The 17,635-nt window shown below is 36.7% G+C and overlaps 1 protein-coding gene across 6 annotated transcripts in view; it reads right to left on the minus strand.

The window, feature by feature from the left end:
* Positions 1–17,635, minus strand: part of PCDH7 (protocadherin 7) — a 475,120-nt gene that overhangs the window by 119,048 nt on the left and 338,437 nt on the right. The gene's annotated exons all lie outside the window — the stretch shown is intronic.

Below are 17,635 nucleotides of genomic sequence, written 5' to 3' on the forward strand. Positions count from 1 at the left end.
TGTGGATCTCTGCTATGACCATACTTCTAGAATTGCAGGTCAGCCTTGCTCTCAGAAGTCTTGGCCTCGGCCCCAACCATCTGCTGCCAGACATTACTGAATCCATTTACTTGCCTGCCTAAATTCTGAAAATTGCTTCTTGCCGTCTTCCTTTGTCGATGAATTCTAACCAGCTGCCAGGAAATACACACATCACCTGTCATCTACCTGTTGTCTGATTGAGCTATTGTCTCCTTCTATCAACATACTTTCATGATATTATAATTTGGTTTTCACCATTTAAAGCAAAATCCATACTGCAAATGCTGGCCCCATAGTAGGAAAGGGTTGGATGAAATAAGAGTCACTTAAATACTCTCTGAAGTGCACCCTTCAGTCTTCTAGAAAAGAAGCAATAGGTAGGAAAGGTGATTGCACTCATCATGAGAAGGTGAAATATTCACCACTACTGTCGGCTATTCAGAACATTTCTTGAATCATTTAGTTGACCAATGTTTTGAGACACTTGAGTGTTTTAACCATTAAAAATATAGAAATTAAGAACACATGGCCAATATCCTCAATGTGCTCACTAATTATTGTATGAAAAAAAGTATAGAACTTGCCTGAAATAGCAATAGAAGTATAAGCACAGCACAGCAGGACTAGAAGAACTCCGTTCTAGGAGAGCTTGTGATAGCTAAGCTAAATCTTGAATAAAATCAATCATTAACAATAAAGTTAACACATCATTACTGTTTAACTCGTATTTGCCAATAATTAAATGAAATGGTTTCCAAGTATAATTTAATTCTCAAACAATTGCTAGGTTACATTGTTAGTCCCATACCCAGTTGAAGAAACTGAAATTCAGATTAGGTAAGAGTCTTCAATGATGGAGAATAGGTCTTGGAATGAGGCAGAGATGGAGTTGTGATGATGAAGAAAATTAAGTTATAAAATTAAGGATTACATGAAGTTAATTTAAAAATGAAGGGCATGATGGAGAGGTAAATGTGGTAATGAGGTATGGAAATTTTAGTTTTACTAATTTAGAGTTAGTAGTGCAGTAGAGTGCCTTGCATGTAATGAAATATTTTCTATGAGAGAACAATTACCACATGGTTTACTCTCTAACTTAATTTGTCCACAATTTCACAATGTTGACCTCATATATATGTTAAAATGTTGGTTTCAGAGTTTTTTGGAGATGGACTCTATTATTGCTACATATCCAAAACTATAAATTCTTAGCTTCTATCTTCAGTGAAAAAGATCAAATAATACTGAGTTAAATACTGAGTAAGCAGTTATATTAATAAAAGTAATAAAAACACACAGGACATATTTATCCAAAGGCATCTGTAATACATTATCAAGTGTCTATCTCACTATTTCCTAATTTTATCAAGGAATAAAAAGCATATAAATGCAGACAGCATACTTGCTGACAGTGAGAAATCAAAGATGAAAGTCAACTTACAACTCTTCTGAACATTGAATGATACATATCAAGAAAACATTTATCACTATCATAAATATTTTACTGAATGTGCCAAAAATTATACACAAACATTTTAAGATCACTTGAATGCCATGAAAATCCTTCCACATCCTTAAGGAACTTTAAAGAAAGCACATTTTAAAATAATGAACTGCCTCCCATTTCCCGCTATTAAATGATTATCTGATGTCAGATACTCCTCACTTAGCTATAGTTTAATTATATGTTGGCACCACCATTTGGGGAATTATATTTTAATGCCATGTTCACCTAAAAGTAATTTACATGCCACCTGCTTGTTTGGTTCCATGGATGACATCAGCCACTGCAAATGCAGAGAGGGAATGTGCTATTAAGAAGCACAGATCTTCTCTGAGGTCATTCTGAATTGATGCTGCACAATAAGCTAAGAACAACTACATCCCTTACTGGAAGGGATGCCATCGCCATGTTATATGCCACAAAAGACACAGATTCCTAAAGAATTTCAACTGTCACTCAGTGAAAAGTGACCTGAATTCTAATTTGCTTCTCCAAAATCTACTTTGAAATTTCAGAAAAGCTGTTGATTCCCTATGCCCCAGTCCCCCTGTCTCAGAGTTGAGGATACAATCTCCCACATGGCAAGGGTGTAATTAATTAAGGTGTAAGCATTTTCCAACCTGTGGATGAAGGTAACAGGTGCAAATTACCATTTGAAAGAGTGATTCATGTCACCAAAACTAACTGCTGACTAGGGAGGCTTAAATCAACCCTATTTGAAGTTCTATTATTTCTTAAATGCTGACAGAGAATCCACACTTACATACAGCATTGCACAGATAAGATATGCTCCCTGCCCTCTGGGTCTGCCATTTCAGTGAAGCAGATGGCAAGATTATAGAATGAATGTGGAAGCAGTGGGTAGGGAAATGATGATAGATTTTTACAACTCTAAAAGTTCTGAAATTGCATTACCTGTAGGTAAATGACACTTAGATAATGGCAATTTCTAAATTTAGATGTTTATACAAATTTTTGAAAAGGCACTGAGCAGCTAGGCTTCAGTTGGTTTCATTCTAACATGTATTTTTAAAATAGGCAGCATCACTCACGCTAATATGTACAGTGAAATGTGAAAACCAAATACCTAAATATTTTAATGTGTACAATGCTGTTTACATGATAATGATGGTTAAAATGTACTCTGAATAATGATCAATTATTTTCTTTTTTAATTAAATGAGGCAAGGCGATTTTATGTGAACAGAAGTGTTCTAACGTAGTGCCTTTGGAGCCCAGGTTCAAGTTGGTGTGTCGTAGGGGAAGAGATAGGAGAAAAGGAAGGTGACAGACCGTCGCGGTAAACGAGCAACTGATGAAAAAGAAAGAAGTATTTCCTTAAACTGTGAAGGTGTCACTTACCAAAAAGGAAAGAACATTCAAAAAGTTCTAGGCAGGAGCCTTGAAAACCCAACTGAAATGTAGAACAGATTTAATAGTCAGTGTCTGGAGAATGAGAAATTGATCAGGGTGAGGACAATGAGGGCAAGATAGTGTTCAGTTGGGTTTTTACCTAAGTGGATTAATCTAGAAAGGTTTCAACATAAAAAGCTACAGAAAAGCTAGCAACCGAAGATTGAATATTAAAAAGTGGGCACGATCTTTGGGAAGCAGAAGAAGTGGGAACTAATTGGATAGAAAACATATAAAACTAGTGAAAATTATTTCCTGTGAGTATTAAATTGGCAATGTAAGTAAGGGATTACGTCTAAATTTTTTAAAATGTAGAAAATTTATTTGAATTCTTGAATTGAGTTTTTAAAGCCAATGTAGAATCTAGCTGTATAACATTATGGTACTGGAGAATCTAGAGGCAAATTCTACAATAAAAATTATCCTCTCTGATGCCTCTCCTCATTCCATATTCATTTTTGATACGTTTCCATTTTTTTCCCCCACAAAATACGCTGAAACAGTAGTTTTATTAAATGAGTAAAGAATTCTCAATCTTAGTATCTTTTTCTCAGCAACACTGGAAAGGACATAATTCTAAATAATATTTTCTAGTTTTCTTAACTCCTGCAGGTAGTCTGATGGATTCAACTGGTGTATGTTGTTGCAAGTTATCATCAGTGATGCCCACCACTAATGAAACCATAGAAACACATTTCTATTGGCTTTACACAGTATTAAAAAAATAACAGAGTGGACTAATGAAACTTAAATATCATTCTTATTTTGCATTTTATGTTTATGCTTTGTATTTTGGGGAAGTTGTCTTTTGAAAACAACATATAAGATTACTTTAAAATTACTCATTCTATAAACATCTTCTGAATGTCTCACTGGGCATTGAGTTAACCAGGCTACCTATTCCTAAGAAACCTTCAATGGAAGACAGAAGAGAGGAATTACAAAAGAAAACAATAAGCACTATTATGCTACTAAAAAAAAAAAAAAAAAAAACAGACACAGTCTTGAAGATAGGAAACAGCTATCTCATAAAATCTATTAGAGATTTGTTCAGTTCAGTTCAGTTCACTCAGTCGTGTCCGACTCTTTGCGACCCCATGAATCGCAGCACGCCAGGCCTCCCTGTCCCTCACCAGCTCCCGGAGTTCACTGAGACTCACGTCCATCGAGTCAGTGATGCCATCCAGCCATCTCATCCTCTGTCGTCCCCTTCTCCTCCTGCCCCCAATCCCTCCCAGCATCAGAGTCTTTTCCAATGAGTCAACTCTTCACATGAAGTGGCTAAAGTACTGGACCTTCAGCTTCAGCATCATTCCTTCCAAAGAAATCCCAGGGCTGATCTCCTTCAGAATGGACTGGTTGGATCTCCTTGCAGTCCAAGGGACTCTCAAGAGTCTTCTCCAACACCACAGTTCAAAAGCATCATTCTTCAGTGCTCAGCCTTCTTCACAGTCCAACTCTCACATCCATACATGACCACAGGAAAAACCATAGCCTTGACTAGACAGACCTTTGTTGGCAAAGTAATGTCTCTGCTTTTCAATATGCTACCCAGGTTGCTCATAACTTTCCTTCCAAGGAGTAAGCGTCTTTTAATTGCATGGCTGTAGTCACCATCTGAAGTGATTTTGGAGCCCCCCAAAATAAAATCTGACACTGTTTCCACTGTTTCCCCATCTATTTCCCATGAAGTGATGGGACCGGATGCCATGATCTTCGTTTTCTGAATGTTGAGCTTTAAGCCAACTGTTTTCACTCTCCACTTTCACTTTCATCAAGAGGCTTTTGAGTTCCTCTTCACTTTCTGCCATAAGGGTGGTGTCATCTGCGTATCTGAGGTTATTGATATTTCTCCCAGCAATCTTGATTCCAGTTTGTGTTTCTTCCAGCCCAGCGTTTCTCATGATGTACTCTGCATATAAGTTAAATAAACAGGGTGACAATATACAGCCTTGACGTACTCCTTTTCCTATTTGGAACCAGTCTGTTGTTCCATGTCCAGTTCTAACTGTTGCTTCCTGACCTGCATACAAATTTCTCAAGAGGCAGGTCAGGTGGTCTGGTATTCCCATCTCCTGAAGAATTTTCCACAGTTGATGTGATCCACACAGTCAAAGGCTTTGGCATAGTCAATAAAGCAGAAATAGATGTTTTTTTCTGGAACTCTCTTGCTTTTTCCATGATCCAGCGGATGTTGGCAATTTGATCTCTGGTTCCTCTGCCTTTTCTAAAACCAGCTTGAACATCAGGAAGTTCACAGTTCACATATTGCTGAAGCCTGGCTTGGAGAATTTTGAGCATTACTTTACTAGCGTGTGAGATGAGTGCAATTGTGCGGTAGTTTGAGCATTCTTTGGCATTGCCTTTCTTTGGGATTGGAATGAAAACTGATCTTTTCCAGTCCTGTGCCCACTGCTGAGTTTTCCAAATTTGCTGGCACATTGAGTGCAGCACTTTCACAGCATCATCTTTCAGGATTTGAAATAGCTCCACTGGAATTCCATCACCTCCACTAGCTAACTAGATATTATGGTAAAACATCATTTTATGGCAAAATTCAGATCTTTTAACCTCTTATGAAAAGTGGATTATTTTAGTATTTGAAATTCAGTTTTAAAATAATTCATTTTGAATTTACATTATGTATAAAAATCAAATGTTCAAAATTATATGTATTTTTCCTAAACCAAATCATATTTGTATTTTGAGAAAAGTTATCTTGTTTTTTGAAAAGGAATAAGTTATATGAGAATTCTTTATATATATATATATGATATTACATATAATATATGTGTATGTAATTCTGTAATTACAGGCTAAACCTTTTAAGAAGGGTGTATCATTTGATTAAAAAACTTCTCTAATCTTAAGAAGTATTTTATCATAACTTGACATATACAGGTAATTATAAACAAGTAATTTTACTGAAGCAGATATAGTAAAGCTTTTTAAAAAGTTAATTGAAAATGAAATAAGTAACTACACATTTTATCTTGATTCTTGAGATTGAGCAACAAAACTAGTTAGCCCTGTATAGATATTATACTCTACTTATGTGTAATTAAAATAATCATGAAAATGCCATGAAAATAATTTAATATGTAATGGATGAAAGCCATGCCAGAATCATGAGGCTTAAATTAGAATTCTAGAACTTATCTGAGGAAACTATCCTTTATTCTTTGTAAATAAGTTTGAAGGAACCTGGCACATAATAAGAACATTTTTCCAAGGAATTATTTGACTACTTCCAAATGCCCTGCTAATCCCTTACACTAAGAAAAGGAGAAATATTTTGAGAAGAATGAAGCCTATTGAATATTTGAAATAATATTATTTAAATAATCAAAGATATTCTTACATTCTATGATATCAGATGTGAAATATTTTATTAGGAGATATCAGGAAAGTCAATTAAGAAACTGAAATGCTTTAACCAGCATTGAGTTTGTCATAAACTTTCTCCAGCTTTCACTTGTTTTACACTCCTTCATGCAATCTATATGATACCTCAAGCACTCGAATCCAATAGAATTTATCAAAGGTCCCAAGACTTGCTTTTATGAGCATTCATCCTTCTACTTAGAATATTCTTTATTCCAAGGTTTTTCAACTTGGGCACTATTGACAGTTTGAGCTGGATCATTCTTGTGGCTGGTTGTCTTTTTTTTTTTTTCCTCTTTATTCCTACAACAATTTCTATTTTCATAATTGTACTGATAATAGATTTCTTTGATAATAATTTTAAACCCACTTCAGCTATATTTTTAGTTTGAAATCTATAAAACTATAAAGTATAAATTGCAGAATGTCAGCTATAAACACATATTTTCTAAGAGAGAAAAACACATAAAGAATTAAGCAGGCAATGAGGGGCCGCATCTGGGATAACACAACAATTTTGCTCTGTGGCAGCCACTCTAATATTTGGAAAAGCAGGAAGATGAGAAAATGATCCTCCCAGAAGAAACTGAATTCCATATGGCCATCACTTTCTAAGGATTGCGGCCAGTCCTCAGACACTTATTAGATTATGCTCATCCCATTTGACTGAACAGACATGAGTTGCCACCAGTGATTCTGGGAACAGCTTCAGGAGGTGTAATCAGGTTTCTGACACAAAGCCTGTATGGATTCAACATTACACAACAGTGTATTTGTGTGTGTGTGTGTGTGTATACAACATTTATTCATAAAAGCATACAAGAAACCAATTTATTACAAATAAAATAATACACCTAATAAATTCTCCATGTTCTAAGGTCCTAAAATGGCTGTAATTTGTCCATCTTCTCTCAGTTCTCTAGAGTGTTATCCAAGAAGGGTGCTAACTGTTCAGAAAGGCTGGGTGACTCAGAATTGTATCCATTTAGACAAGGCAGCAAAAACCACCTTATCACTCCCAACCTCATAACCTTTGGGTTTCTTGTGTCTGCCCTCTTAACTCTTCCAGATTTCTTATCTCTTAACTCTTTATCCCTTAGTTTTTGGGATCATGGTGAGCTTTTTGTTTTTTATTTTCTGTTAGCAAAGTTTATTATTGAGAGTTTTAATTTAAAAGAGATATCTTTAGTTTTTCTTATTTATACTTAGATTGCGCTTCCCTGGTTGCTCAGATGGTAAAGATCCTGCCTGCAGTGCGGGAGACCTGGGTTCAGTCCCTGGGTTGGGAAGAGTCCCTGCTGCAGGGCATGGCAACTCACTCCAGTAGTCTTGTTTGGAGAATCCCCATGGACAAAGGAGCCCGGCGGGCTATAGGCCATGGGGTCACAAAGAGTTAGACATGACTGAGTGACTAAGCACACACAGCACACACTGCTTAGATTGGGGTAACATCTTCCTACAAAAACTTAACTTTAGAAAACAGCGTCGACTTATCAAAAACAAAATTTTATTTATCCAGAGAAAATAGCTGATGAATAAATTGCGAAATGAATATGTTTTTCCTACTACACACTTCCAGCAGCCTTTTATTATACTTCTTTTATGGGTTTTATGGATTATAGGATGTTTAGCAGCATCCTTGACCTCTGCTCACCAAGTGCCAGTTTCATTCTCCAAATTGTGACAAACAAAAATGTCTCCAGACATTGCTGCATATCTCCAAGGGGTGGGGAGAAGGGGATGTAAGTTAAAACTGCCTCCTGTTAAAAATCACTGTTTAATCTATTCATACACACTTGATTAAATCTTAACTATCATTCACCTTTCAGATGTAGATCAAATATAATCTTTGTAGCCTCCTAATACTACTATAACTACTAGTTGTTTGTATTATATTCAAACAACCCATTCTTTCTTATTATAAGTATTTGTGCTCAATGCTTGCCTGCATCATTATGAAACCTAGTTTAATACTGGGATCATGCATTTTCTTCCCTGATGTCTCCAAGAGAGCTTTATCCCAAGATATACCTCTTATTTGCTCAGATAGTGTCTAGTATTTGTAATACAACAGTCACTATTACCGTCATGACCATGTTCTTAGCCTCCACATCACTGTTCTATGTACTATGTATTTTGAAAAAGCAAAACATGATTAATATTAATCAGTCTGAAGGATGATACAGGCACGTTCCCTTCCCTTTTATTGCTTAAAATTTGAGAGTAAGTCTTTGCTGTTGGATTCAGTAACGGTCTTGTTTTTTCTTTCTGCAGATAAAGTTCATTACTAAACAAATTAGCTTTTCAATTACTGCTGCTAAGCCCTAAGTAATTGGAATTCACTGAAACTTTCACAGTCACTTTTTCCTAGCTGTTCTTTTCTAAGCATCAACAATTTAAAATAAGATGAAATTACGCTGCTTATGATTTTTTAAATATATGAATTAAAAATGTAACTTGCCTCTCAGCCTGAAGACAGATAATTAAAATAACAAACTTCTAATGTTTTTCTTTTTTTCTGTCTTTCTCTCTTTTTTCCTTCCAAGGCTGTGTCAAGCCTGGTTAGTGTTTGGATAGGATTCCTAACTATAAAACTTCGTGTTATTATAGATAGGAGAGCAAATAACTACACATCTTGTTCTATTATTTGTGAGGAAACATAACATCCTAGAACTAGATTGCTAATTGAAGTCTAAAAGGGAAGACAAACAGAATGAAGGAAATTTTGAATCAAGTGGAAAATCAATGGTCAGGAAAGTCTTTGAAACAAATGAAGTGGACTGGAAAAGAGATACTTTTAGCCCCCTTCCTCTTAAAATTGACACAAGTGAAGGATGAGTGCTCACAGGTTCTCTAGCTCCAGGGTGAGGCCCTAAGGAAGGCAAAGCAATTTGAGGATACATGAAGGATGGCTGAGATGATGTGACAAGGCTGGGACCTACAGGACAATCAAATAATACCAGCAACATTGAACACCCATCACACACACAGACACACACACACACACACCCCAGACAGCTTATCCTCTCAATCATAGTCAGAGGTGCTGACTTCACAGATGGCAGCTCAGCATTGGGTTCTTCAGGGAGCTGATTCATTCATCATTAGACAACTGGACATTCTTTCAAGACTTAGTAGAACCTAGCCCCCTATGTAATGAGTTTTTAATCTGTTTCATTTTAAAACTACTTTTGCATTAGCGTTTATTTGTCTTCCTTTATTCTCATAAACTGGAGAAGGCAATGGCACCCCACTCCAGTACTCTTGCCTGGAAAACCCCATGGATGGAGGAGCCTGGTGGGCTGCAGTCCATGGGATCGCGAAGAGTCGGAGATGACTGAGCGACTTCCCTTTCACTTTTCACTTTCATGAATTGGAGAAGGAACTGGCAACCCACTCCAGTGTTCTTGCCTGGAGACTCCCAGGGACGGGGGAGCCTGGTGGGCTGCCATCTATGGGGTCACACAGAGTCGGACATGACTGAAGCCACTTAGCAGCAGCATTCTCATAAACTACCTGGACACCAAGGCCTGCCTCTACTAATACATGACATTTAAGGACTAAGTTCTTAGACTTGAATGCCACCCTAGTGCTTAGGAGTCTATTATTTGATATCTGACCTTCATGACAAGGCCTATCTGCCTGCTTGGAGTTTCCACATTTTACTCAGGTTCCTCATCCCAGCATTCTAGTCACTTGTTAGATTTCTGAACCATATCATCTGGGTTATAATATAAATTAAGAGTGGCAGATCTACCTTGCAAACTCAAATATGTCTGAATTCAAACTTCTCTATAAATTTCCTTTCTAGAACCAGGAGACCAGGCTTGCTACACCCAGGTACTGTTATGTTTCCCCAGTAATGCTGGAGAACATTCCCATAGGGCTCTCAGCAATGCTTGCAGATATCATGTCTTCATGCTTTACTCAGTTCAGTTCAGTTCAGTCACTCAGTCGTGTCCGACTCTTTGCGACCCCATGAATCGCAGCACGCCAGGCCTCCCTGTCCATCATCAACTCCCGGAGCTCACCCAGACTAACGTCCTTCGAGTCAGTGATGCCATCCAGCCGTCTCATCCTCTGTCGTCCCCTTTTCCTCCTGCCCCCAATCCCTCCCAGCATCAGAGTCTTTTCCAATGAGTCAACTCTTCGCATGAGGTGGCCAAAGTACTGCAGTTTCAGCTTTAGCATCATTCCTTCCAAAGAAATCCCAGGGCTGATCTCCTTCAGAATGGACTGGTTGGATCTCCTTGCAGTCCAAGGGACTCTCAGGAGTCTTCTCCAACACCACAGTTCAAAAGCATCATTCTTTGGTGTTCAGCTTTCTTCACAGTCCAACTCTCACATCCATCCATGACTACTGGAAAAACCATAGCCTTGACTAAACGAACCTTTGTTGGCAAAGTAATGTCCCTGCTTTTGAATATGTTATCTAGGTTGGTCATAACGTTCCTTCCAAGGAGTAAGCATCTTTTAATTTCATGGCTGCAGTCACCATCTACAGTGATTTTGGAGCCCCCCAAAAATAAAGTCTGACACTGTTTCCACTGTTTCCCCATCTATTTCCCATGAAGTGATGGGACTGGATGCCATGATCTTCGTTTTCTGAATGTTGAGCTTTAAGACAACTTTTTCACTCTCCACTTTCACTTTTATCAAGAGGCTTTTGAGTTCCTCTTCACTTTCTGCCATAAGGGTGGTGTCATCTGCATATCTGAGGTTATTGATATTTCTCCCAGCAATCTTGATTCCAGCTTGTGTTTCTTCCAGTCCAGTGTTTCTCATGATGTACTCTGCATATAAGTTAAATAAGCAGGGTGACAATATACAGCCTTAACGTACTCCTTTTCCTATTTGGAACCAGTCTGTTTTTCCATGTCCAGTTCTAACTGTTGCTTCCTGACCTGCATACAAATTTCTCAAGAGACAGGTCAGGTAGTCAGGTATTCCCATCTCTTTCAGAATTTTCCACAGTTGATGTGATCCACACAGTCAAAGGCTTTGGCATAGTCAATAAAGCAGAAATAGATGTTTTTCTGGAACTCTCTTGCTTTTTCCATGATCCAGCGGATGTTGGCAATTTGATCTCTGGTTCCTCTGCCTTTTCTAAAACCAGCTTGAACATCAGGAAGTTCACGGTTCACATATTGCTGAAGCCTGGCTTGGAGAATTTTGAGCATTACTTTACTAGCGTGTGAGATGAGTGCAATTGTGCGGTAGTTTGAGCATTCTTTGGCATTGCCTTTCTTTCGGATTGGAATGAAAACTGACCTTTTCCAGCCCTGTGGTTTTACTCAGGATCTACCCCAAAAAACATTGTTTTAGATTCCATTGTCACCATCTGCGGAGACCTACTCAAGATGTCTGGATGTTTAGGACATATCTGATTTTGCTTTCATATTCAAGACACACAAACTTCAGAAGACAGCTACCATTTTCACATTATGATTAGTTAATCTTGCATTAATTAAAATAGGCATAACATCTCTACACACAAAAAAATAGATTTATATGGTTTAAATGTGGATAAATTTGCTCATAATGCATTAATATGCTCTAGTATTTTTTTTTTTCCTTTCTGGTCACATAACCACATCAGTGATTACAGCAAGATGAATTAAACAGCCCTCCAAAGTCAAAGATATGCTTAATATTTGCTATCCTCCAGGGGACAGAAATGGAGAAGGCAATGGCACCCCACTCCAGTACTCTTGCCTGGAAAATCCCATAGACGGAGGAGCCTGTTAGGCTGCAGTCCATGGGGTCGCTAAGAGTCAGACACGACTGAGCGACTTCATTTTGACTTTTCACTTTCATGCATTGGAGGAGGAAATGGCAACCCACTCCAGTGTTCTTGCCTGGAGAATCCCATGGACAGAGGAGCCTGGTGGGCTGCCGTCTATGGGGTTGCACAGAGTCGGACACGACTGAAGCGACACAGCAGCAGCAGCAGCAGCAGCAGGGGATACAAAATAAATTTTGTAATCATCTATAGAAAATACTGCTGCTTGCACCAATTGACAACATTTCTAGACCTGCTTTATTAGCTGTTCTGGGCATAGTCACCTATCAATATAAATCAAAACCACATAGTCAGTTGGGGTTGCTTCTGACTACTGGGGTACATATGTTTGTAATATAAGAATTTGTTTAACTTTTTCCATACCTGTTACACTTCCCAAATCTTCAGATTATTCTACAATATGTTTACTTTCTTTTTACAAGATTAGTACATTGTTCAATGCTTTTAATCTCCTATATTATCCATCATAACTGTAGTTTAAGTAAAGCTAAAATTAAAACACCTAGTTAAATAACTGTAATATTAATCTTGATTTTTGGATAATTTTAAAGTGACATGTTTATCTTGTTCTCTTCTGTTTTAAAGATTATCAGATTTAAATAATCAAATTTGAGTTAGGTATATTGCATGAGCATCAAAACAGGAAACAAATGAAGTTATTAAAGATCAAATTTAAATAGTTTTATTCTAAGAATATCCCTATGTTTATAAAACTAATATCATATCAATTTTTAATATATCCTAATGTACTACAACCTTGTTAGTGGGTATAATATTTTGCTGCTCAAAGTCAGTATCATATTAAATAAATAATTTCGCTCTACTAAGAAAACTTCCTAGATAACTTCTCATATTTTAAAAGAAAAAAATTTAAATTACAGCTAAAAGTCATAAAAAGCATTAAATGATCATAGCTATTAATATATAAAAAGTTGCTAAATCTAAAATTCAATTGGCTAATTGAATTTCCACAGGAAATCCAAGCATTTCTGCAGTTAAATTGAATCAAGTTGATAAAATACTAGTAAAAAATAAGCAGGAATGATACAAAGCAGGTTTGCTCACATTGTAAAAGATTACATACTACAATTTCAATGAGCTCACAGAGCCATATTTCCCTTAGTAACACAATTCAATAAATATATACTTACATACATACATATATGTGAGTATTGTTCATATATAAATGAATACATACACATACAAATATACAAATGTAAATCTAGGGTTTTTTCCAGAATTTTGAAAAGAAGAGCATACTAACAGAATACAGTAAATAGTGTAGGATACTATATTAACACTCAAACAGCTAAGGTGTTTGATCAAATGCAGAACAGAATTTTCTTCACACAGAACATAATGCCTGTTTGTGAGAAGGTTCCAAGGAAGCTCAGCTGGCAATTTAAAGAGTCCTTGGGGGGATTAATTTAGCTTCTTCATCAAGACTTAGCAGAGAGCACTGAGTGGAGTATGGTAAAGATAAATTTATCTTAACAGTCAGCAAAGCTTGGGCTGGGTTTCCTTATGGCAAATCATGAACATTCTGTGGGACTTGGGCAGAAGATTCTCGTGCAATGATTGCATGAGATTAGCTTTGTAAGAAAGCTTAGCAATAGTCATTAGCTGCTTACTCTACCATTTATTTAAAACACAGTCATCGGAAACCCTTTTGAGAAGACTATCAAACAAATTACTTTTATTAGTTAATCAAATTACAAACCAACTAAGCCATTTGGCTCTGTGGTATCACTGAATATATTTATTTTAATGTTGTAGACATTCAACATTAGGCCAAGATCTAAAAACACAGGTGTGTGTGCATGTTTGTGTGTGTTTTACATTTTTCCTCCAAAGGAAAGCCAAACAATGCAACATATTTTTTCTATGGTGGAAATAAGAGGTGTTACAAATATCAGTGATGTGTAGAAACTTTTAATTCTGTGGGATGCCAAGGTGGCAGAATGTTGTATCCCAAAGAAAGTAAACGAGGCAGGCAGAACGGCATGTATGCTAATACATATTTGCTCACAGACACACACAATTACAGCTTTAAAGGGAATACATAAAAATTATGCTGCAGACAATGTCTTTATACAAATTTATCATAGCATCTGTGAGCTCCATAATATGTTCATAAAACTAGGAACACGTGTCTTCACAGCATGCTCATTTTGGTATGCCCACTGTTGTTATCTCACCTTCTTTTGCTGCTAGCCTGGCTGTTGTCTTTCAGATCATAGCCTCAGGAATTCTTATTCCTTCACTTCCACATCAAAATGAGAAGTTTAAATGTAAATACATCAAAGGTACAACGTGTGGTACAAAAGGAGAAGGAAATAAAACCGTACTTAGACAATTCAAATAACATTTCTAGAATTGGAGGGAACTCAGGAAAAATCCCACAGATGACTGGGCACAAAAGGGGAAAGTCCCAGGGGATTAATGAGTCATTAATTCAAGTCTAATCCTAAAAAGCATTGTGGTTACTCCAAAGTCAATGAATTTTCAGTGCTGCTTGTAATTTCAGTTAATGGCAATGAAGACATGCCACAAAACAGTTCTTGATAAATCACTTGATATGTAATAGGAATGATCATTGTATGAAATTCCAAGCATGTTTACCTCATAAGTGATTCCTACAAATATTAGTATCTCACCGGCTAAACATCATTACTTTTTCATTCTGTATGTCCAGAAAACTTCCAATATTTTCCACAAAGATTTTAGTACAGATGTTTGTAATACTGATATTTTCAATGGGTGCAATAAAGCATATTCTGTTAAGCTTTACAAAACTTCACAAAGACTGAACTTCCAAAATACAACTTTAATTAAAATTCACTAGACTTAGAATCTATGAAATAATGGAGAAACTGGACCTTGACACATTCGAGAAAGAACAACTTAAAACATAGTTGGACTGTAGATTGTACAAATAGGCATTTTAGAGAAATTTTCTATTAAATAATAGGCAAATGGAAACATTTCTACTTTCATTCATCTGCAACTACCTACAATAATTAGGGAAATAAATTATCCACTTCAAAACAAATCTCAGAGATTTGCTTGGTACTTAAAGAACAATACAACACTGTGAATCCTAGCTAAGTGGGTTCAAAACATTTCAGTCAAATGACAAGCAAACAAAAATTCTTTCAAATCCTTATACTCTATGCCAGAGTTGGGATTTCTTCCAACTCTTATTAGAACTGCATTAAGAAACAAGTCACTCTCCTAATGCTGTTTGTACACTAATAGCCATTTCATTTAGCTTTTCATAGCTGAAAATTAAGGGCAGATGCTATGCAAGATGTTAAATGCAATGTGTCCTATATGTGAGACAATTTCTCTGAAAATCTGTGAAATTTTTGTTAACCTTTTCCTTTCTTGGCTATCTCTTGGGAGAAAAATGACACAAAATTGTGCATTTCAATAAACTGCCCCCAAAAGAACAAGCTATTACCAGTCATGAATAGGATTAACATTTCTTAGTAAAATTATTTATTATGTAACTTGAGTTATAAAATCACAGAAAGTTAATGCACTCTTAGATTTAAAAAAAAATAACTATGAATTAAGTAAAAATTCTTTTTCTGAGTATTATTGCTATAGTGTATGAGCAAAGTGAAGTTGCTCAGTCATGTGTGACTCTTTGCGGTCCCATTGACTGTAGCCTACCAGGCTCCTCCGTCCATGGAATTTTCAAGGCAAGTGTACTGGAGTGGGTTGCCATTTCCTTCACCAGGGGATCTTCCCGACCCGTGGAATAAACCCAGGTCTCCCACATTGCAGGCAGACACTTTACTCTCTGAGCCACCAGGGAAGCTATAATAGTGTATAGTTTCAAGGAATAAATGCTTTGAGAAAAGTGAAAAATAAATGGCAAGTGTACAGATATACTCAAACAGATTTAAATTCTGGTACTGATTGATATTTATTTATGACATGATCTTTGATTAAGAAATCCTCCTGATCCTCAGATTCTGTATTTCTTAAATAGCAATAACAAGAATAATGATAAGAGCTACCTTTGTGGAAGAGAGCCTAACATATTTCAGGCACTGAATAAGGTGCTCTGTGTCATCAACTCCCTTTTTTTTCCTCTAATAATCCTGTTACATAGGTATCATTATCCTAGTTTTTAACAGATGTAGAAACTGAGGCTCAGGGGGAAAAAAAGGAAATGAAAACATAAATAATATCTACCTTCAAGTGTTTTCAAATATTAAAGAAATATTTTAATGTTTAATTCAATGCCAGGTACAGTAGTGTTCTGGGGGAAAAAAAGGGGGGGGCATACCCTTCAAATATCATTTTCCATAGTTCTCTACCTCACCTCACTTTTCTAGAGAATATCTTTCCTGAAACACAGAACTCTTCAATCAAATGGCCATCAATCTACACTGCAGAAATTAACATTTCAAAGTATTAATGCCCTTTTTCCTGACAAGCATCAATTCATGCTTCCACCCAAATGGATATCAAAGTCACAAAGCTTCTATCCATGGTTCTCCTAAGCCATGCCTCACTGAATTCCCAGACCTTGATTTCTATGACACTGTCCTTCTTGGGTTAAGAAATTTCTCTCTTTGTTATCTCTGAGCATTCTTTTGTACCCAACTCCTCCTAAATCTTAAATACTATTCCTGGGAGCTTTGTTACAGATTCACAGTCTTTCTTGCTATACTAAGACAGTAATGTAAGGCAGAAAAATTCTGTGGCATGTATTTTATACATAACTCTTTGTCTGTAATTTCAAATAAAAGGAAGGAAGAAAGAAAAGAAGGAAAAAACTGATCTTTACATGAAAGAACAAGGGAATGAGTCATTATGCCAGACCGTCTTTGTGCTTATATTGTTTTTGGTTCTTAGCAGCACACACATATATTATTTCACTTACTCCTAACAATAGGCTTGCAAATTAGGAATCCTTAGTTTTATTTAAGAGTAATTTCAGGTTGAGAACAAAGAAATGTTGAAATTATACTGCTAATTTGTGATGGAGCTGGAATTTGATCCTGGTCTGACTCTAAAACTCTTATTTCTCCTGCCAATTCTCCTACAAGAGGGAGGCTTAGATGTCAGGATAAGAATAGGGAAAACGAAACAGAAAATATGTGCAGAGCCTCATCGGAGTTCCAGGGTCTGCTTTTACAGCCTCCAGCACATTTCAGGCTGTGGTCTGCTTCCAGGCAAATAGCAGCTCTGGCCTTGCCAACAATCAAGTCTGAATGTGGGAGTCAAAGACTCTACTATTTCCAACTATATCATCCTTGTGAATTCATTCTCTGCTGTTGGACCTTGATCTCACCTGCCAGCCCATCACCTCCTTAAAGTCAGAACTGACATGTTAACATTTCCCTAAGTCTCATTCCAATGTCTTTGAAAATGTTTTCCAGTTTCCTTTTCTCACTTGCTTTACCTTACTAACTCAAGCCTCTTGTTCTAAGCAAAGATAATTGACATCATTTTCCTGATGACTGAATGTTTTTCCTTTATCTTCCCCATTC

This window comes from Bos grunniens, chromosome 6 (assembly GCF_055505025.1).
Source record: "Bos grunniens cultivar Pamir isolate PY7600 chromosome 6, Bosgru_T2T1.0, whole genome shotgun sequence".
NCBI classification, from domain to species: Eukaryota; Metazoa; Chordata; class Mammalia; order Artiodactyla; family Bovidae; genus Bos; species Bos grunniens.